Below are 22,268 nucleotides of genomic sequence, written 5' to 3'. Positions count from 1 at the left end.
TGCAGAAAAGTCTTGGCTGTTCACAGTCTCAAGCTATAGAAATAATTTGTCTTTGTAGAAAATTATCATAGAAAAATCCCAGATAAGGAAAAACTCTGATTCACTAATGATACATATTTGAGGTAAAAACACAAACAATAATTTCATCTCTTGTCCCTTTTTGTGTTTTACTCAGAACTAATAGGAGCTCTTTGAGATTTGGGTTCCCTCCTTGAATCCTCTGGAAAATTTTCAAAAAAGTTCAAAAGAAATACCTATCTTTGAGGCTAGGTTACACCACTGAATTTTCTCTTATCCAAGAGAATCGGGCCGATTATGTTGATCAAACTCTGATTAAAGTCTGATCATAGTGTGATACGATTTTCTTGGATGAGGAGAAATTTTTCCATGTTCTCAATTCAGTCAGTCCGTAAAAATCGGACCGGACTCAGATGTCATCTGAGCACAGTCCAATTTTTTCCTCGGACTCATTGATTTGCTTGGCAGAGTATGAACCGAATATCAGCTGCAAGTCGAGTGTGCTGCAATTTTCTTATCAGACAGACTTGTCTGAGAAGAAAACAGCAAAGACTAGGCAGACAGCTGCGGGCTGATATTAATAACTTAGGATGGTACCATGCGTACTGACCCCTTTCAAGATAAAGTACATTTTCAGAGAAAATTCTCACCATGTAAGAGGTGATGCCAGTGAGGTGACCAGGATTCATCGGCTATGAACTCTGGTGTCCTTATTCACGTCAGCGCTAGACACTGCAGGAGCGTTCTCACGCTGTTGTCTCAGTGTGTTCTGGCTGGCTTGCTCAGCAGTCGCATTATGCCACGGCTCAACAAACTATTCGGATGTAGCGGAGCTGCAGTTCTTCATAGGACAGCATCACATATGGATTATCTGTGGACAGGTGAGGATTACTTTGTGTCTTTATTTTTATATTAATAAAATGGTAAATGAGGGTCAGTGAGTTTTTATTTCAAATAAAGGACTTTACTCTGTTTGTCTTTATTACATTTGACTGTTGGGTTAGTAGAGGGGGTTGTCTAATAGATGCCTCTCCATTACTGACTCTTGGGCTTGATGTCAGCTGACAATACAAAGCTGACATAAACCCCAATACTATTACCCCACTTGCCACAGGAGAGGTGCAAGTGGAAATAGACAAGACTCTCCTATTTTTTCTTTACATTTTCCTTCAATATCAGAAAAAAATATATAAAACTGATATAACAATAAGTCCCATATATTACGGAATAAAGAAGCAAAAATTATTTGAATAGTCGAACAGTTCCACAATTCCAGCAAAGTGGATGGGATTTATGAACATCTGATGCAACCCAAGATTTTTTTATGCTGCACAAACTGACCTGCTGTGCATTGTTGGAATCTGCATCAGTTTCTTTTATGAGTACGCCAAGTTTTACATGCTGATATTTTCCATAGAATTGCATTAGATGCTGAAAATTTTCAGGTACAAAAAATCTGAATTTTTACTCCATCCGCACTAAAAACTCATGCAATCCACTAACGATTGTTTCAATAAAGTTTTGTCAAAGACAAATACCAAGAATAAAGCAGCTTTTTTAAAACATGACATACCACCTCCATGGCTGAATAAAGCGACTGGATCAGGTTTCCTGTGCAGCTGGAAGCTCACATAATATATGACCCAGAATAGGCTACATTTTTGGTTCTTGGAACTGTCAAAAGAATTTTGATGTCTCTGACTTTTTTGAAACTGGAGAAGCAGTATGAGGACTGTGATAATCATCAATTTACATATCACAGTAAATAATACCAATCTGTTCACATCTGTACTGTGGCCTGTAAACACGTTACTTAATGATTCACTAATTGTCATAATTTCCAATATGTCCAAAAAATGTTGGCTGTCCATGATTTTCAGAGGAGTTGTTCAAAAACAATAAAAAATTATATTTCCATCCCTGGTGGTTTATTGTAAGGGAATCATAGATGTCAACACTTTCTAAGGTTTAATTCAGACATCTGAGTAACATAGTTGGAAGCTTAGAAGAGGCTGATGAGTTCAGGGTAGGAGACCTGGTCCAAAAATCAAGGTTTGCTGTGTCCCTTAACCTTAGATTCTAAACGTATCCATTATATTTGCACTAAACATATCCCCCCTCACGATTTTACCTTTAGATGCTGAAAAGACATTTGAAAAAATCTCGGTCTTTTCTTGCCCAGACCCAGCAGCATATAGGCCAAAACCCTGTATTCTCATTTAAAGTCATGGCACTTTGTCAATGCCCCTCTGTCCAATTATAAATCAAACATTCTTTATCAGATTCCTTCCATTACAATAGCACTCATCAGGGTTGCCCCTATATCCCCTTTTATAGGTCCTTGTTATGGAGTATCTCATGGCGACATTGGCAGGATCAGTATTGCTGATCATGAATATAAGTGCTCTACATTTACTTATGATCTTTTCGTCTATATCATGCATCTGCATACACCTCTCGATTCCTTGGTGTCAGACTTGGTGTGTTTTGATGAAAAGTCCAACTTTAAGATAAACTTCTCCAAGTCAGAGGCCCCGAGCATCTCCCACCTCCTACTACCCCCACACAATTTGTGGAGAACCTGAAGCTGAATTTCCCCTTCTCCTGCAAACGGGATTACCACCCTGAAAATTAAAATCCCTTCAGACCATTCTAACTTTTCACCATGAATTTCCACCCGTATTATCCAGATTTAGAAAAGACTTTACATCTTTGGAGCAGTAGGGACATTTTATGGTTCGGCAAGATAAGCATCCTCAAAATGACCCTTGTGCCCAGACTGGTGTACTTGCTTCAGACTATCTGAATCCCTTCATCCTTTTGGATTCGGATTCAGCACTGCTTTGGATCTTTTGTATAGTCACTTTGACCCCCAAGGTCCTGCTGAGAAGTGTCAGACCTAATGATGCGGATGGGGAGGGCTTATCTTATTGCTAACTCTACCTAGCAGGACCCCATAATAGAGTATTCAACCTATTTCACTTTTCTCAGTCGAAGTTATGGATTCACATTGCCCAAGATTTATGCCATGGATCCATAACAGCACCTCCATGGATATTGACTCTCACAGTCCAAGACAGTATCCTCATAGCAGGTAGCATCCATCTCATCTAGAGCACCTTATCGCCACCTAGCGTAAGGAATTCACTTATTGATCCGCAAGACTCAGTGACCCCACTAACAATCTACTCTTCTTGCTGGGTCCCTTAGGTAACTCTTTCCTTACAAGTACTAAGAAACAACCTCTAAGGTTTTGTTAAATAACATAAGGTGGGAGTCTACTTCCCCTCTCCTACATGTTGCTTGATAGATCACACACTATGCTAGACTTAAGAGAACTCACAGCTCCAACATTTTTGCTTTTCAACTTCCTAACACTTTGAAGTTCATAGGTCACATTCTACTTTTGAGCATATGTGCTGGTCTTCCGACTGCCCCCACCCTGGAATGACATTTCAGCTATTTGTCATTTGTTGCTCTTTCCTATATGCAAGGATTTATGGCAAAGCAAGAGGAGCTGAACTGAAACACAAACTGTAATTGTTACAAGGGTGAAGGAAACATTCTGCAAAATCTTATCAAAAGACTGCCGCAAATTTCAACAGATGGTATCCCAGAAATGTTGACATTGTGGAAGGGCAAGGTTAACAATGATGCATATCTGATGAAAATTTTCAATATACAAAATTTTGGGATGCAGCCTTTAGGGTTATACTAGAGATGACAGAGATCTCAATTTCTAATGATCCTGCTATCATCTTCCTTTGCATGTTTCCTATGCATAAGTTCTTGATTGCTGGGGTCCGACTGCTAGATCCAACACCTCGGGACTCCCATAGAACCTGAGAATCAGGGCTCAGATAAACCACATGTGAATGGAACAGTGGTCAATGTGACATGCAGAAGTAGTGCTGACTGCTGTTGTTTCAAAAGCATCCAGCAACTAGAGGGGTTAACACAGTCACAGAATATAGGGAGTGGTTAGAAGAGCCCCAAGGGAACTGTTGTGGGGGACTTGTTTACTATTCTGGCAGCAGCCAAAGGGATTAGTCATGTGTGATCTGGCTCTCACAAAAGTTCAGGCAAGTGAACCATAGGTACACAGGATTCCATTAAAGAGTGAAGATGGGCTGACCCCTGTACTGCTAGTTGAGAAAGTCTATCAGGAGCAGGAAGATAAGGACTGTAAGGAATTGTGTCACAGGGATCATCTCCCTCAGCAACCCCCTCTACTCCAGCTCACTGTGCTAGATGGAATACTGTATACTACTGTGCCTTTGTAAAGAGTCTTGATCTGTGCTGAACTATGCTATCAAAAGAGACTGTTAGTCAATGTGCCTTTAAGAAGCAGCTGTATTGGTCATGAAGCCTGTGCTTAAGAGACTTGACTTGCGCAGGATGTGCTGTAATATTAAACTACACTGTTCATCTGTTCATGAGGACTCTATCAATTGTGTCTGTGTGAGCAAGTGGATCCATCTGGTGCCTGATGAAGCTGTGCGTGGTCACCCTCAGTAATAGTTCCCCCAAAGTTCCAAAAGAATTTGTGAGACTTGTCTGTTGTGAATTTGGATTCTGGGCTCCCCCGGTGGCTACTGGTGGAATTGAACTTGTGACATCATCTTCCCTGTTCACCTGTTCTGATTAGATCTGGGTGTCGCTATATAACCTGGCTTCTCTGTTAGATGCTTGCCGGTCAACAATGTTATCAGAAGCCTCTCTGTGCTTGTTCCTGCTCCCAGACATCTACTAGATAAGTTGGACATTCGTCCATGTTTTGTTTTTGTATTTTGGTTCCAGTTCACAGCTGCAGTTTCGTTACTGTGTCTGGAAAGCTCTTGTTGATCAGGAATTGCCACTCTGGTATTATGAGTTAATGCCAGAGTCCTAAAGTAATTTCTGGATGTGTTTTGTTAGGGTTTTCTACTGACCATGAAAGTATGCTTTCTGTCTTCTGCTATCTAGAAAGCGGACCTCAAATTTGCTAAAACTATTTTCCTGCTGCGTTTGTTGTTTCATCTCATATCACCGCCAATATATGTGGGGGGCTTCTGTCTCCTTTTGGGCATTTCTCTAGAGGTGAGTCAGGTCTTATATTTCCCTCTGCTAGCATTATTTAGTTCTCCGGCCGGCGCTGGGCATATAGGGATAAAAAGTAGGACATGCTACCTGGCTACTTCTAGATGATGCGGTAGGTTTAGTTCATGGTCAGTACAGTTACATCTTCCAAGAGCTTGTTCCTATAGAGGCTTATGCTAGTTCTCTGGCCATGGAGATCATGACAGTTTGACCGGCCCACTAAAGGGTTAAAATCCTTGGCTGAGAAAGGAGAGAAATAAGAAGTCTGCTGAGAGTTTTTTTTTTTTTTTTTTTCCTCTGTGCTCTTAATTGGATCACTTGCCAGTCTGTCTATGCTGCAGTCTTTCTTTTTTTTCTCTCTCCTTATAATCTTTGAATGGCTTTGTGTTCACCTGTTAATAATGGATCTTCAGAGTGTAACTGCAGGTTTGAATAATCTCACCACGAAAGTACAAAATTTGCAAGATTTTATTATTCATGCTCCGGTATCTGAGCCGAGAATTCCTTTGCCGGAATTCTTCTCAGGGAATAGATCTAGCTTTCAGAATTTTAGAAATAATTGTAAGCTATTTTTGTCCCTGAAATCTCGTTCTGCTGGAGACTCTGCACAGCAGGTTGGGATTGTGATTTCCTTGCTCCGCGGCGACCCTCAAGACTGGGCTTTTGCATTGGCACCAGGGGATCCTGCGTTGCGCAATGTGGATGCGTTTTTTTTGGCCTTGGGCTTGCTGTATGAGGAACCTCATTTGGAACTTCAGGCAGAAAAAACTTTGATGTCCCTATCGCAGGGGCAAGATGAAGCTGAAATTTACTGCCAAAGATTCCGTAAATGGTCTGTGCTTACTCAGTGGAATGAGTGTGCCTTGGCGGCTACTTTCAGAGAGGGTCTCTCTGATGCCATTAAGGATGTTATGGTGGGGTTCCCTGTGCCTGCAGGTCTGAATGAGTCCATGACAATGGCCATTCAGATCGATAGGCGTCTGCGGGAGCGCAAACCTGTGCACCATCTGGCGGTATCCACTGAGAAGACGCCAGAAAGCATGCAGTGTGATAGAATTCTGTCCAGAAGCGAGCGGCAGAATTTTAGACGGAAAAATGGGTTGTGTTTCTATTGTGGGGATTCTACTCATGTTATATCAGCGTGCTCTAAGCGTACTAAAAAGCTTGATAAATCCGTTTCCATTGGCACTTTACAGTCTAAATTTATTTTGTCTGTGACCCTGATTTGCTCTTTGTCATCTATTACTACTGACGCCTATATCGACTCTGGCGCCGCTTTGAGTCTTATGGATTGGTCCTTTGCCAATCGTTGTGGGTATGATTTAGAGCCTTTGGAAACTCTTATTCCTCTGAAGGGGATTGACTCCACCCCATTGGCTAATAATAAACCACAATACTGGACACAAGTGACTATGTGTATTAATCCGGATCACCAGGAGACTATTCGTTTTCTAGTGCTGTATAATCTACATGAGGATTTGGTGCTGGGATTGCCATGGCTGCAGTCTCACAACCCAGTCCTTGACTGGAGAGCTATGTCTGTGTTGAGCTGGGGATGTAAGGGGACTCATGGGGACGTACCTTTGGTGTCCATTTCATCATCTATTCCCTCTGAAATCCCTGAGTTCCTGTCTGATTATCGTGACGTCTTTGAAGAACCCAAGCTGGGTTCACTACCTCCGCACCGTGAGTGCGATTGTGCTATAGATTTAATTCCGGGTAGTAAATACCCAAAGGGTCGTTTATTTAATCTGTCTGTGCCTGAACATACTGCTATGCGAGAATATATAAAGGAGTCCTTGGAAAAGGGACATATTCGTCCATCGTCATCTCCCTTAGGAGCCGGTTTTTTCTTTGTGTCAAAAAAAGACGGCTCTTTGAGACCATGTATTGATTATCGGCTTTTGAATAAAATCACGGTTAAATATCAATACCCATTGCCGTTGCTGACTGATTTGTTTGCTCGCATAAAGGGGGCCAAGTGGTTCTCTAAGATTGATCTCCGTGGGGCGTATAATTTGGTGCGGATCAGGCAGGGGGATGAGTGGAAAACCGCATTTAATACGCCCGAGGGCCACTTTGAGTATTTGGTGATGCCTTTTGGTCTTTCTAATGCCCCTTCAGTCTTCCAGTCCTTTATGCATGATATTTTCCGCGATTTTTTGGATAAATTTATGATAGTGTATCTGGATGATATTCTGATTTTTTCGGATGACTGGGACTCTCATGTCCGGCAAGTTAAGAGGGTTTTTCAGGTTTTGCGGTCTAATTCTCTGTGTGTCAAGGGTTCTAAGTGCGTTTTTGGGGTTCAGAGAATTTCCTTTTTGGGATATATTTTTTCTCCCTCTTCCATTGAGATGGATCCTGTCAAGGTTCAAGCTATTTGTGATTGGACGCAGCCCTCTTCTCTTAAAAGTCTTCAGAAATTTTTGGGCTTTGCCAACTTTTATCGTCGATTTATTTCTGGTTTTTCGGATGTCGTTAAGCCATTGACCGATTTGACTAGACAGGGTGCTGATGTTGCTAATTGGTCCCCTGATGCTGTGGAGGCCTTTCAGGAGCTTAAGCGCCGTTTTTCTTCTGCCCCTGTGTTGCGTCAGCCTGATGTGACTCTTCCTTTTCAGGTTGAGGTCGACGCTTCTGAGATCGGAGCTGGGGCAGTGTTGTCGCAGAAAAGTTCTGACTGCGCCGTGATGAGGCCTTGTGCCTTCTTTTCCCGTAAATTTTCGCCCGCTGAGCGGAATTATGATGTTGGGAATCGGGAGCTTTTGGCCATGAAGTGGGCGTTTGAGGAGTGGCGCCATTGGCTCGAGGGGGCCAGACATCAGGTGGTGGTATTGACTGACCACAAAAATTTGATTTATCTTGAGACCGCCAGGCGCCTGAATCCTAGACAGGCGCGCTGGTCATTATTTTTTTCTCGGTTTAATTTTGTGGTATCGTACCTACCAGGTTCTAAGAATGTTAAGGCGGATGCCCTTTCTAGGAGTTTTGAGCCTGATTCACCTGGCAACTCTGACCCCACAGGTATTCTTAAGGAGGGAGTTATCTTGTCAGCTGTTTCTCCAGACCTGCGGCGGGCCTTGCAGGAGTTTCAGGCGGATAGACCGGATCGTTGTCCGCCTGATAGGCTGTTTGTTCCTGATGATTGGACCAGTAAAGTCATCTCTGAGGTGCATTCTTCTGCGTTGGCAGGTCATCCTGGAATTTTTGGTACCAGGGATTTGGTGGCAAGATCCTTCTGGTGGCCTTCCCTGTCACGAGATGTGCGAGGCTTTGTGCAGTCTTGTGACGTTTGTGCTCGGGCCAAGCCTTGTTGTTCTCGGGCTAGTGGATTATTGTTGCCCTTGCCTATTCCTAAGAGGCCTTGGACACACATCTCGATGGATTTTATTTCAGATCTGCCTGTTTCTCAGAAGATGTCTGTCATCTGGGTGGTGTGTGACCGTTTTTCTAAGATGGTTCATTTGGTTCCCCTGCCCAAATTGCCTTCTTCTTCCGAGTTGGTGCCCCTGTTTTTTCAAAATGTTGTTCGTTTGCATGGTATTCCTGAGAATATCGTTTCTGACAGAGGAACCCAATTTGTGTCTAGATTTTGGCGGGCATTTTGTGCTAGGATGGGCATAGATTTGTCTTTTTCGTCTGCTTTTCACCCTCAGACTAATGGCCAGACCGAGCGGACTAATCAGACCCTGGAGACATATCTGAGGTGTTTTGTGTCTGCTGACCAGGATGATTGGGTTGCTTTTTTGCCATTGGCGGAGTTCGCCCTCAATAATCGGGCCAGCTCTGCCACCTTGGTTTCCCCGTTTTTCTGTAATTCGGGGTTCCATCCTCGATTTTCCTCCGGTCAGATGGAATCCTCGGATTGTCCTGGAGTGGATGCGGTGGTGGAGAGATTGCATCATATCTGGGGGCAGGTGATGGACAATTTAAAGTTGTCCCAGGAGAAGACTCAGCTTTTTGCCAACCGTCACCGTCGTGTTGGTCCTCGGCTTTGTGTTGGAGATTTGGTGTGGTTGTCTTCTCGTTTTGTCCCTATGAGGGTCTCATCTCCTAAGTTTAAGCCTCGGTTCATCGGTCCGTATAAAATATTGGAGATTCTTAACCCTGTTTCCTTCCGTTTGGACCTCCCTGCATCCTTTTCTATTCATAACGTTTTTCATCGGTCGTTATTGCGCAGGTATGAGGCACCGGTTGTGCCTTCCGTTGAGCCTCCTGCTCCGGTGTTGGTTGAGGGTGAGTTGGAGTACGTTGTGGAAAAAATCCTAGACTCCCGTGTTTCCAGACGGAGACTCCAGTATCTGGTCAAGTGGAAGGGATACGGCCAGGAGGATAATTCTTGGGTCACTGCATCTGATGTTCATGCCTCTGATCTGGTTCGTGCCTTTCATAGGGCCCATCCTGATCGCCCTGGTGGTTCTGGTGAGGGTTCGGTGCCCCCTCCTTGAGGGGGGGGTACTGTTGTGAATTTGGATTCTGGGCTCCCCCGGTGGCTACTGGTGGAATTGAACTTGTGACATCATCTTCCCTGTTCACCTGTTCTGATTAGATCTGGGTGTCGCTATATAACCTGGCTTCTCTGTTAGATGCTTGCCGGTCAACAATGTTATCAGAAGCCTCTCTGTGCTTGTTCCTGCTCCCAGACATCTACTAGATAAGTTGGACATTCGTCCATGTTTTGTTTTTGTATTTTGGTTCCAGTTCACAGCTGCAGTTTCGTTACTGTGTCTGGAAAGCTCTTGTTGATCAGGAATTGCCACTCTGGTATTATGAGTTAATGCCAGAGTCCTAAAGTAATTTCTGGATGTGTTTTGTTAGGGTTTTCTACTGACCATGAAAGTATGCTTTCTGTCTTCTGCTATCTAGAAAGCGGACCTCAAATTTGCTAAAACTATTTTCCTGCTGCGTTTGTTGTTTCATCTCATATCACCGCCAATATATGTGGGGGGCTTCTGTCTCCTTTTGGGCATTTCTCTAGAGGTGAGTCAGGTCTTATATTTCCCTCTGCTAGCATTATTTAGTTCTCCGGCCGGCGCTGGGCATATAGGGATAAAAAGTAGGACATGCTACCTGGCTACTTCTAGATGATGCGGTAGGTTTAGTTCATGGTCAGTACAGTTACATCTTCCAAGAGCTTGTTCCTATAGAGGCTTATGCTAGTTCTCTGGCCATGGAGATCATGACACTTGTCCCGCCCGTATCTGAACCTAGTGGCGTACACATAACATCAATCATGCACTCAATTTATTCTTAATAGGACCGCTGGAGATAGTAGAGATGGAACACTTGCCTCAAAGACTGCAAGAGCTGATGAATGGAACAAGGGTCACGTTCCTCAAAATGGAGGGGCAACATCGTTGGTATGCGGTGGGTTTGAACTGAGAAGGAAGGAAGCAAGATGAATGGGCCAAAGATAGGCTCCTCAAGACAGCTAGAGACAGGGCTACAATTCTTGAGAGATCGGACAGACCTTGGAGTTGCCCACCTCCTATATGTGAGCAGGAAATGATGCAGGTGACAATGGTCGCTTGTTTCTATATGTCAGGGGCATGTTGGGCACTACCGGAAGCCGGGTCACTTACAGCCCAGGCACCTGGGTATCAGGCTCCAGGAAGCAGGTAGAGGCAGTTCCCCCCAACCTCCCGAGGAAGAAGCAGACACCTGAAGAGGATAACTGTATTACAGTCCTTACCATTTTCTCCTGGCTTTGCACTTTATGCAAACCCTTTATCAGTATAGGACACGGGTGGAGGGTGGAGAACCTCAAGCCTACAGGCCATTTATGGGCCATAATGACCTTTTCTCTGGCCCCCGGGCAGATTCCTGGAGACCACAGTGCTTTGGCCACCAGCTGTGATTTGATGGCCACTAGCCTTTTAATTTCTTCTTGATCTGTGAGCACAAGCCCGCAGTGTTCACTACTGAACGCTGAGACGCGGGCAATGAAAGATTACGTCCTGACACTAGTGCCAGCATCAGGATGTAGTTTGTGGGTGGAGTGAGCCCACAATTTGTACGGCCAACGAAGGATGGTTTAAATATCCAAATACCCTTGGCAGATAAAAAGGTTCCGCACCTCTGGTGTAGGACAACTATACTTTCTTAATTTTTTTTCTGAGTCACTCCATTTGGTGCCTTCAAGGGTGTATGGATGATGCTTATAATTTGTTTTCTGGCTTTGTACTGTGTTTGAGCTTTTATGAGTGTAGGAGTACCACAACTACACTTTGTTCACAATATTTGAACGAGGTACCACAGTTGTTGCCTACAAGGGTGTATGGATAATCCTGCTTGTAATTTTTGGCAGGCTTTGCACTTAGTGCATAGACTTTACGAGTTTAGGAGTACCACTATATTACAATTTTAACATAATATGTGTGAGGCCTTCCTTTATGTCTAATACAGGGCGTATCAGAGTCCCTCTTCTATCCAATTTTTGGCAGTTCTAGCTTCTTTCCTAAATTAAACTGAAATTTCCAATACTTAACCCATTAACGACCAGAGGTATTTTTGTTTGTGCTGTGAAATTGCCAGTATGATTCTCCAGGTCATTATGAGTTCATAGACACCAAACATGTCTAGGTTCTTTTTTATTTAAATAGTGAAAAGATTTCCAAAGTTTGTTAAAAAAAAACTGCCCCATTTTCCGATACCCGTATCGTCTCCATTTTTCGTGATCTCAGGTTAGGTGATGGTTTATTTTTTGCATGTCAAGCTGCCATTTTTAATTATACCATTTTGGTGCAGATACGATGTTTTGATCGCCCATTTTTATGCAAAATTGCGGCGACCAAAAAAAATGTAATTGTTTTGTTGACTTTTTTTCTCGTTACGTCGTTTGATAATTGGGTTAATTCTTTTTTTATATTGATAGATCGGGCGATTCTGCACACGGCGATACCAAATATGTGTATGTTTTTTGTTTGTTTTTTTAATGGGACAAAAGGGTGGTGATTTGAACTTTCATATTTTTTTTAAAAAATTTCAAACTTTTTTTACTTTTTGCATACTTCAATAGTCTCCATGGGAGACTAGAAGCTGCAGTACTCCGATTGGCTCTGCTACATACAGGCGATAGGGTGGTGCTGATAGCAATCTGTCTATGACAACCATAGAGGTCTGCTAGAGACCTCTGGTTGTCATGCCAACTCATCGGTGACCCGCGATCACGTGACGGGGTGACCGATGGGTGGGATTTCTGGCATGCTTGCCAGAAGCGCAAGTTAAATGCCGCTGTCAGAGATTGACAGCGGCATTTAAGTAGTTTGTGGAATCGTGATCCAGCCACGGCTGTTGTGGGCACATGTCAGCTGTATGTATGTCAGCGCCGGAGATGCACCAATCAGGGGGAGTCCGACATCGATGTACTATTAAGCCCGATAATGGAAAGGGGTAAAATAATAAATTTTTTAAAATGTTGCCTTATATTCGAATACAGGAAAATGTTTCTTAACATTTTTTTTCTTGTAAACTCCAATTTCTTGTGTTTTATTGTCAGTCCTTAAAGTGGAGTAAAAGTTTGACCATCGTCAACATCGATCTGGGAGTTAGACATGCTTACAGGGGTTATCCTTTTATGGACCTGGTGGTTAGGAGCACCTGGAATGACCTGATGAGTAAACTAAAAATCGGAACAAGCTCTGGGAAAGTGGGAACTCTGCTGACCGCAAACACTACTCCTATCACACACACTAGAAATAGCCGTGGAGCGTACCTAACTCTCCCTAGATGCCTCTTCACAGCCTAAGAGCTAACTACCCCTAAAGATAGAAATAGAAGCCTAACCTTGCCTCAGAGAAATTCCCCAAAGTTAAAGGCAGCCCCCCACATATATTGACTGTGAGTTAAGAGGAAAGTCACAAACACAGGAATGAAACAGGTTTTAGCAAAGGAGGCCAGACTTCACTAATTTAGTCAGAGGATAGAAAAGGGATCTATGCGGTCAGCACAAAAGACTACAAAAAGCCACGCAGAGTAAGCAAAAAGACTCCCCACACCGACTCATGGTGTGGAGGTGCCACTCTGCACCCCAGAGCTTCCAGCTAGCAAGGGAATATCATAATAGCAAGCTGGAGTAGAAATAGCAGTACTAAGAAATATATTCAGGAAGCAGTAACAAAAAATGAACTAGCAAAGACTTAGCTTCTGCTGGAGTAGACAGGTCCTCAGAGAAGTCCAAGAGAGATCTGAACCAATACTGAAACAACGACAGCTGGCATCAAGTAACGATCTGAGTGGAGTTAAATAAGGAAGCCAGCAAGCAATAAACGAGAGCAGCTGACAAAGCCAACCTCAGTGACCAGCAGTTCCGCTCAAAGCCACCAGAGGGAAGAACCAAGAGCAGAACTAACCAAAGTACCATTCATGACCACAGGAGAGAGTCCGAGAACGGAATTCACAACAGTACCCCCCCTTGAGGAGGGGTCACCGAACCCTCACCAGGGCCCCCAGGCTGATCAGGACGAGCCAAATGAAAGGCACGAACTAAATCGGCAGCATGGACATCGGGGGCAACAACCCAGGAATTATCCTCCTGACCATAGCCCTTCCACTTAACCAGGCACTGAAGCTTCCGTCTCGAAATACGAGAATCCAAAATTTTTTCCACCACATACTCCAACTCCCCTTCAACCAACACCGGAGCAGGAGGATCAACGGAGGGAACCATAGGCGCCACGTACCTCCGCAACAACGACCTATGGAACACATTATGGATGGCAAAAGAAGCTGGAAGGACCAAACGAAATGACACAGGGTTGAGAATTTCAGAAATCTTATAAGGACCAATGAAACGAGGCTTAAACTTAGGAGAAGAAACTTTCATAGGAACATAACAAGAAGGCAACCAAACCAAATCCCCAACACGAAGTCGAGGACCAACACAACGACGGCGGTTAGCGAAACGTTGAGCCTTCTCCTGGGACAACGTCAGATTGTCCACCACGTGAGTCCAAATTTGCTGCAACCTGTCCACCACAGAATCCACACCAGAACAGTCAGAAGGCTCAACCTGCCCCGAAGAAAAACGAGGATGAAAACCAGAATTGCAGAAAAAAGGCGAAACCAAAGTAGCCGAACTAGCCCGATTATTAAGGGCGAACTCAGCCAATGGCAAGAAGGTCACCCAATCATCCTGATCAGCAGAAACAAAGCATCTCAGATAGGTTTCCAAAGTCTGGTTGGTTCATTCGGTTTGGCCATTTGTTTGAGGATGGAAAGCCGAAGAAAAAGACAAATCAATGCCCATCTTAGCACAAAAGGACCGCCAAAACCTAGAGACAAACTGGGAACCTCTGTCCGACACAATGTTCTCCGGAATGCCATGCAAATGAACCACATGTTGAAAAAACAATGGCACCAAATCAGAAAAGGAAGGTAATTTAGGCAAGGGTACCAAATGGACCATCTTAGAAAAGCGATCACAAACCACCCAGATGATGGACATCCTTTGAGAGACAGGAAGATCTGAAATAAAATCCATGGAAACATGCGTCCAAGGCCTCTTCGGGACTGGCAAGGGCAAAAGCAACCCACTGGCACGAGAACAGCAAGGCTTAGCCCGAGCACAAGTCCCACAGGACTGCACAAAAGAACGCACATCCCGTGACAAGGAAGGCCACCAAAAGGACCTAGCCACCAAATCTCTGGTCCCAAAAATCCCAGGATGACCAGCCAACACTGAGCAATGAACCTCAGAAATAACTCTGCTAGTCCATCTATCAGGGACAAACAGTTTCTCCGCTGGACAACGGTCAGGTCTATCAGCCTGAAACTCCTGCAGCACCCGCCGCAAATCAGGGGAGATGGCAGACAGAATTACCCCCTCTTTGAGGATACCAGCCGGCTCAGGGACTCCTGGAGAATCAGGCACAAAACTCCTAGAAAGGGCATCCGCCTTCACATTCTTAGAACCTGGAAGGTATGAGACCACAAAATCGAAATGGGAGAAAAACAGCAACCATCGAGCCTTTCTAGGATTCAACCGCTTGGCAGACTCGAGATAAGTCAGATTTTTGTGATCCGTCAAGACCACCATGCGGTGCTTGGCTCCCTCAAGCCAATGTCGCCACTCCTCGAATGCCCACTTCATAGCCAGCAGCTCCCGATTGCCAACATCATAATTACGCTCAGCAGGCGAAAACTTTCTAGAAAAGAAGGCACATGGCTTCATCACAGAGCCATCAGAACTTCTTTGAGACAAAACAGCCCCTGCTCCAATCTCAGAAGCATCAACCTCGATCTGAAAAGGGAGCGAAACATCTGGCTGACGCAACACAGGGGCCGAAGAAAAACGGCGTTTCAGCTCCTGAAAAGCCTCAACGGCCGCAGAGGACCAATTCACCACATCAGCACCTTTCTTTGTCAAATCAGTCAAAGGTTTAACCACACTAGAAAAATTAGCGATGAAGCGACGGTAAAAATTAGCAAAGCCCAGGAATTTCTGGAGGCTCTTCACAGATGTAGGTTGAGTCCAATCATAAATGGCCTGAACTTTAACAGGGTCCATCTCGATAGTAGAAGGGGAAAAAATGAAGCCCAAAAAGGAAACCTTCTGAACTCCGAAGAGACATTTAGACCCCTTCACAAACAAGGAATTAGCACGAAGGACCTGGAATACCATTCTGACCTGTTTCACATGAGACTCCCAATCATCCGAAAAGACCAAAATATCATCCAAATATACAATCATGAATCTATCCAGATACTTTCGGAAGATGTCATGCATAAAGGACTGAAACACAGATGGAGCATTTGAAAGCCCGAATGGCATTACCAGGTACTCAAAATGGCCCTCAGGCGTATTAAATGCTGTTTTCCATTCATCGCCCTGTTTAATATGCACAAGGTTATACGCCCCTCGAAGATCTATCTTGGTGAACCAACTAGCCCCCTTAATCCGAGCAAACAAATCAGACAGCAGAGGCAAAGGGTACTGAAATTTGACCGTGATTTTATTGAGAAGGCGGTAATCTATACAGGGTCTCAGAGAACCATCCTTCTTGGCCACAAAAAAGAACCCTGCTCCCAACGGTGATGAAGACGGGCGAATATGCCCTTTCTCCAAGGACTCCTTTATATAACTCCGCATAGCGGAGTGCTCTGGCACAGATAAATTGAAAAGTCGGCCCTTAGGAAACTTACTACCAGGAATCAAATTTATAGCACAATCACAATCCCTGTGAGGGGGTAGGACACTGGATTTGGGCTCATCAAATACATCCTGGTAATCCGACAGAAACTCAGGGACTTCAGAAGGAGTGGAAGCAGAAATTGACACCAATGGAACATCGCCATGTACCCCTTGACAACCCCAACTAGACACAGACATTGATTTCCAATCCAATACTGGATTATGAACCTGTAGCCATGGCAAACCCAACACGACCACATCATGCAAATTATGCAACACCAAAAAGCGAATATCTTCCTGATGTGCAGGAGCCATGCACATGGTCAACTGAGTCCAGTACTGAGGTTTATTCTTGGCCAACGGCGTGGCATCAATTCCCCTTAATGGAATAGGATACTGCAAAGGCTCCAAGAAAAAACCACAGCGCCTGGCAAACTCCAAGTCCATCAAATTCAGGGCAGCGCCCGAATCCACAAATGCCATAACCGAGTAGGATGACAAAGAGCAAATCAGAGTAACAGACAAAAGAAATTTAGGCTGTACAGTACCAATAGTGACAGACCTAGCGAACCGCTTAGTGAGCTTAGGACAATCAGAGATAGCATGAGTGGGGTCACCACAGTAAAAACACAGCCTATTCTGACGTCTGTGTTCTTGCCGTTCAGTTCTGGTCAAAGTTCTATCACATTGCATAAGCTCAGGCCTCTGCTCAGAGGACACCGCCAAATGGTGCACAATTTTGCGCTCACGCAAACGCCGATCAATTTGGATGGCCAAGGACATTGATTCATTCAGACCAGCAGGCGTGGGGAATCCCACCATAACATCCTTAAGGGCTTCAGAAAGACCCTTTCTAAAAATTGCTGCCAGGGCACACTCATTCCATTGAGTAAGCACAGACCATTTTCTAAACTTCTGGCAATATATCTCCGCTTCATCCTGACCCTGACACAAAGCTAGCAAGGTTTTCTCTGCCTGATCCACTGAATTCGGTTCATCATAAAGCAATCCAAGCGCCAGAAAAAACGCATCTACATTAAGCAATGCAGGATCTCCTGGTGCAAGGGAGAATGCCCAGTCTTGAGGGTCGCCACGCAACAAAGAAATAATAATTTTTACTTGCTGAATGGGGTCACCAGAGGAGCGGGGTCTCAAAGCAAGAAACAGTTTACAATTATTTTTGAAATTCAGAAACTTAGATCTATCCCCAGAAAACAAATCAGGAATTGGAATTCTAGGCTCTAACATCGGATTCTGAACTACATAATCTTGAATGCTTTGTACTCTTGCAGTGAGATGATCCACACAAGAGGACAGACCTTGAATATCCATATCTACACCTGAGTCCTGAACCACCCAGAGATTAAGGGGAAAAGAGAGACAAAACACACTGCAAAGAAAATAAAATGGTCTCAGAACTTCTCTTATCCCTCTTTTGAGATGCATTAACACTTTGAAGGCCAGCTGTACTGTTATGGACCTGGTGGTTAGGAGCACCTGGAATGACCTGATGAGTAAACTAGAAATCGGAACAAGCTCTGGGAAAGTGGGAACTCTGCTGACCGCAAACACTACTCCTATCACACACACTAGAAATAGCCGTGGAGCGTACCTAACTCTCCCTAGACGCCTCTTCACAGCCTAAGAGCTAACTACCCCTAAAGATAGAAATAGAAGCCTAACCTTGCCTCAGAGAAATTCCCCAAAGGTAAAGGCAGCCCCCCACATATATTGACTGTGAGTTAAGAGGAAAGTCACAAACACAGGAATGAAACAGGTTTTAGCAAAGGAGGCCAGACTTCACTAATTTAGTCAGAGGATAGAAAAGGGATCTATGCGGTCAGCACAAAAGACTACAAAAAGCCACGCAGAGTAAGCAAAAAGACTCCCCACACCGACTCACGGTGTGGAGGTGCCACTCTGCACCCCAGAGCTTCCAGCTAGCAAGGGAATATCATAATAGCAAGCTGGAGTAGAAATAGCAGTACTAAGAAATATATTCAGGAAGCAGTAACAAAAAATGAACTAGCAAAGACAGCTTCTGCTGGAGTAGACAGGTCCTCAGAGAAGTCCAAGAGAGATCTGAACCAATACTGAAACAACGACAGCTGGCATCAAGTAACGATCTGAGTGGAGTTAAATAAGGAAGCCAGCAAGCAATAAACGAGAGCAGCTGACAAAGCCAACCTCAGTGACCAGCAGTTCCGCTCAAAGCCACCAGAGGGAGTCCAAGAGCAGAACTAACCAAAGTACCATTCATGACCACAGGAGGGAGTCCGAGAACGGAATTCACAACATTTTCCCTATGCTATTCTCCTTCCATTCAGAACTGTTTCTGTCCATTTCAACAATTTCACTGTCCCCCAGACCGCCTTGTAGAGTCTGCCAGAAAAATGCTCAGAGTTTTCCTCTATTATCTTTTCCTCACTTAACTTATCTTCTTTACTGCAGTGCTGCCACACATTATGGCCTTTTTGGTGTATGTTAATGAGTCCCGGCTAGCAATGTCAAAATGGGCAGAGCAAGGATGTAATGAGGGGCACTGTAATAACTCAAAATTCACACCAATATAGTGGCATGCATTTACCCAGCAATGTACTTCAGCCCCTGGAGTCATCCACTGCTTGGACACCCCTTCTGAATTCCTATGTTTCAAGTAGTTTCGGCACTAGTTCTCCTGGTGATCAGCACGGGCTTCACTCTCTTTTTGCTAGGGACATAATTGACATTTGGAGGAAATGAGAGCTGCTGCTGTTCTCTCACATCCTCCGGATGTTTTGATTTGTCCAAAGGAAGGGAGAGTGAAGCCACCGCTGATTGGACACAGTGATGGCATAACAATGTCACGCAATCCCCGTGAGAGTCAGTGCTGAAACCGCTGGAACAGCACCCGCACTGGAGGTGACTAAAAGGGTGCAATCAGATGACCATATAATATGGATGACGGTTGCATCGCAATGCTCTGACTGGTCATTGGCTCTCTTGACCTGAGCGTGACCACAAGCATTTCTATGCAGCTGTCACGCTCAGGTCTGACTGCGCCCTAAGTGTTAATATTTTACTGGAGGAAACTTAGAGATTCAGAATGGGTTATCTGCATAGTGGACAAACCCTTTAATGAATTTGGTGAACCTTACAACTGGCATGAGCCTCTTAAAATATTAAACATTTTATTCCAGCAGTACTGATCATCAAAACTGATGTTTACAACACCAGTGACAGAATTGGGACTCATCTGTATAGTTTATTCAGTGTTTTATGTATTTCTCTCATTACCTTTATTGATAAACTGTTATAGCCTCTCACTATCCAGATTCACCATATAATTGTTACTACCTTCCCTGCCTCTGCTTTTATACAGGCTATGATAGTACTTTCTGATTGGTTGGGCTATACCAAGTGATGTGATAGCTTTAAAGTAGTACTGTCATAAAAGTTTTTATCCCACTAATATATTGCAATCATCATATTATAGAACCACCATTCTGATGACCATCATCAACAGAAACATGAAGAGATCCAGAATATGTAAAATATTGTATTAATAAAATGAATTAAAATATGACATCACAAACAAGGGGAGAAAAAAAAACACTGAGAGACGCCACCAAATCAATGTACAGTACATAATTAATCATAAATTATAACCTGGTATTTCAGCCTGTAATGCAACCCAATTGGTACAAACAGTCCCCTAATGTTATATGTGCATAAAGAAAATTAACAGGGAAGGGGGAGAAAGGATGCGCCCCAGGAAGAAGCCAGCGGTGAAACGAGCGTCGGGGTGGGGAGTTGCCACTCTTTTGTTCTCCAGGTAGCTATAATATATATACCCTATTTTCTTTGGCTGCATCCTTTTTCCCCCTTCACTGTTAAGTTTCTTTATGCACATATAGCATTAGGGGACTGTTTGTGCCAATTGGGTTGCATTGTGATACTGTGATAGATTGTGATTGCTATACTCTTGCTTAGAGGCTGATATACGGGGTTACAAGTTATGATTAATTATATAAATTGATTTGGTGGCGTCTCTCAGTGTGAGCCATTTTCAGTTTTTTTTAATCTCCCCTTGTTTTTTATGTCTTTTTTTAATTCATTATTAATACAAATTGAATATTTTACATATTCTGGATCACTTCATGTTTCTGTTGATGATGGTCATCAGAATAGTGGTTATATAATTGTTTTGACGTGCCAGTTCTATCAGTATTCTGGACATTTTTGTGCTAATGAATCATCATATTATATAGCATTCTGTACTAACAATTGCTCATTTTGCCTTTCTGCCCAGTTATTCTTTTATCTCAGCTCTTTGTAGAAACAGTAAGTGTCTTGTCCCTGTATGGCTCGTTCCCCTATTCAACTTCTGACCCAGCTGCTCCCTCTTCCCCACTGCCATAGACTTTTACATTGAGTCGTGACTTGTGCAGAGAAAATTAACCTCCTGTTTCTACATAGAGCTTAGAAGAATCCAGCTAGTCAATTTTTAATCATGTGATGTCATAGACCTAATGGAAACAGAAGAATTAACCGGGTAGAAAGGCAAAATGAGAAATTGTAAGTGCACAATGCCATATGATGTGATGATTACAATACGGTATATTAAAAGGATAAAAACTTTGATGGAAGGAGTACTTCGTTAAGGCATTATGGGGAAACCTGCCGAAGATCATGTAATCCTTCTCTGGCTGATATTTTCTGGAATGCTTAAAATTTTAGTCGATTTGTGTGATTTGTGCATGATCTAGGTAGGACTTTTTCTAATATTTTCCTATCGAATTCTGTCTATGGTAAAAAAAAACAAACACAATCAATGGTGTGTGACCAAGAAGAGCACCACCGAAAAAAAAAACTTTGAAAAGAAAACCATGAAATGCATGCCTTTTTTTAACAAGCATAACCTGTGTGTGATGGTAGCCTAAAAAGTACAGAATTAAAAGTCTTATCATAATGTCACTTAAATACAATTGAAATATCAGGTATTCAGAGAAAAATCTCAGAAAACAATGCATGCACTTCAATGAGATACTAGGATATACGGTGAATTTATAGCAGAGCTGAGTTTGTCATTTGGCACAATGCATTGTGATTTTCATGTAGATTATTTAACGCTAAATATTGCAGCCCCCAACCTATATGTAATGACAAATTCAGCCCTGCTACATCTACGCTTGCACACGCATATTGTATAGAGAATTGTACATACCTGCGGTTTCTAGTGACAGGTGGGGAAGAAGGGTCCAGCTGGATTTTAATTATGTGTGCGCTGTTGAGAGCTGGTTACAGTCACTCAGGATACACTTCCAGGCAGAGATGGGTATATAGATCCTGCACATCACAACATAAAGGAAACCTGAAAAGAAGACATTATCATTATTAATAGTAATTATTCCTAGGCATTGTGCTAGGCGTATGTGATCAGCGCAGGGCTGGGCTGCCTGCACTCACACAAGAGATGCTCACACACCATGCACTCGCTGTCACTGTCACAGCCTGTGAGCTCCACACAGCGAGAAAGCTGCTTCCTACAGAACGTCAAGAAATAGACAGGCCGAGAGCCAATCAGATCTCTCGACCTCACGTCTCATTAAGCTCGCCAGCCAAGGAACATTATTAAAGTGCAAATACCTGAACCCCTGGTAATTTACAGGAATGACAGGAAAAGCAGATATTTTCCCTGATGCCGCATATTCCGCACTCACATACAGCAAATGTTTGCATAACAAACAGAAATGACCTTTAAGTCCTTGAAATCTGTCTCAAACTGTCATAAATTCCTTTTAGCCAATTTTATCGAATTAACGAATTCCATTTTTTAAAGTCTCCGACCAATATTAAAACCCCGTATGTTTGGACACATTTTTTTTATTGGCATTTTCGGCAGCATTTATTTTTATTTTTGTCCCATATTTATCCTTTGCAAATCTCCCAAGATACCCCTGAAAAAAGGGGAGTTCTCCAGGAAGAAAAGTCAAATCATTTGGCTTTTCTTCCTGGAGAAATCATAAACCTTTTTAAAATATACATGTAATCACTG

General features: G+C 43.4%; 1 protein-coding gene across 1 annotated transcript in view; it reads right to left on the bottom strand.

The window, feature by feature from the left end:
* LOC143816857 (glycoprotein-N-acetylgalactosamine 3-beta-galactosyltransferase 1-like) overlaps window positions 1-21,751 on the bottom strand; it is a 61,250-nt gene extending 39,499 nt beyond the window's left edge. Inside the window, exons 1-2 of the mRNA XM_077297777.1 lie at window positions 21,680-21,751; window positions 21,438-21,584 (exon numbers count right to left, since the gene is read on the bottom strand). The gene's annotated coding sequence lies outside the window, so the exon portion shown is untranslated. The remainder of the gene's footprint in view (window positions 1-21,437; window positions 21,585-21,679) is intronic.
* Between the last annotated feature and the right edge of the window lie 517 nt (window positions 21,752-22,268).

Source organism: Ranitomeya variabilis, chromosome 3, assembly GCF_051348905.1.
Source record: "Ranitomeya variabilis isolate aRanVar5 chromosome 3, aRanVar5.hap1, whole genome shotgun sequence".
Lineage (NCBI taxonomy): Eukaryota > Metazoa > Chordata > Amphibia > Anura > Dendrobatidae > Ranitomeya > Ranitomeya variabilis.
The sequence above is the reverse complement of the archived record's forward strand: the minus strand, read 5'-3'. Positions and strand labels throughout refer to the sequence as shown.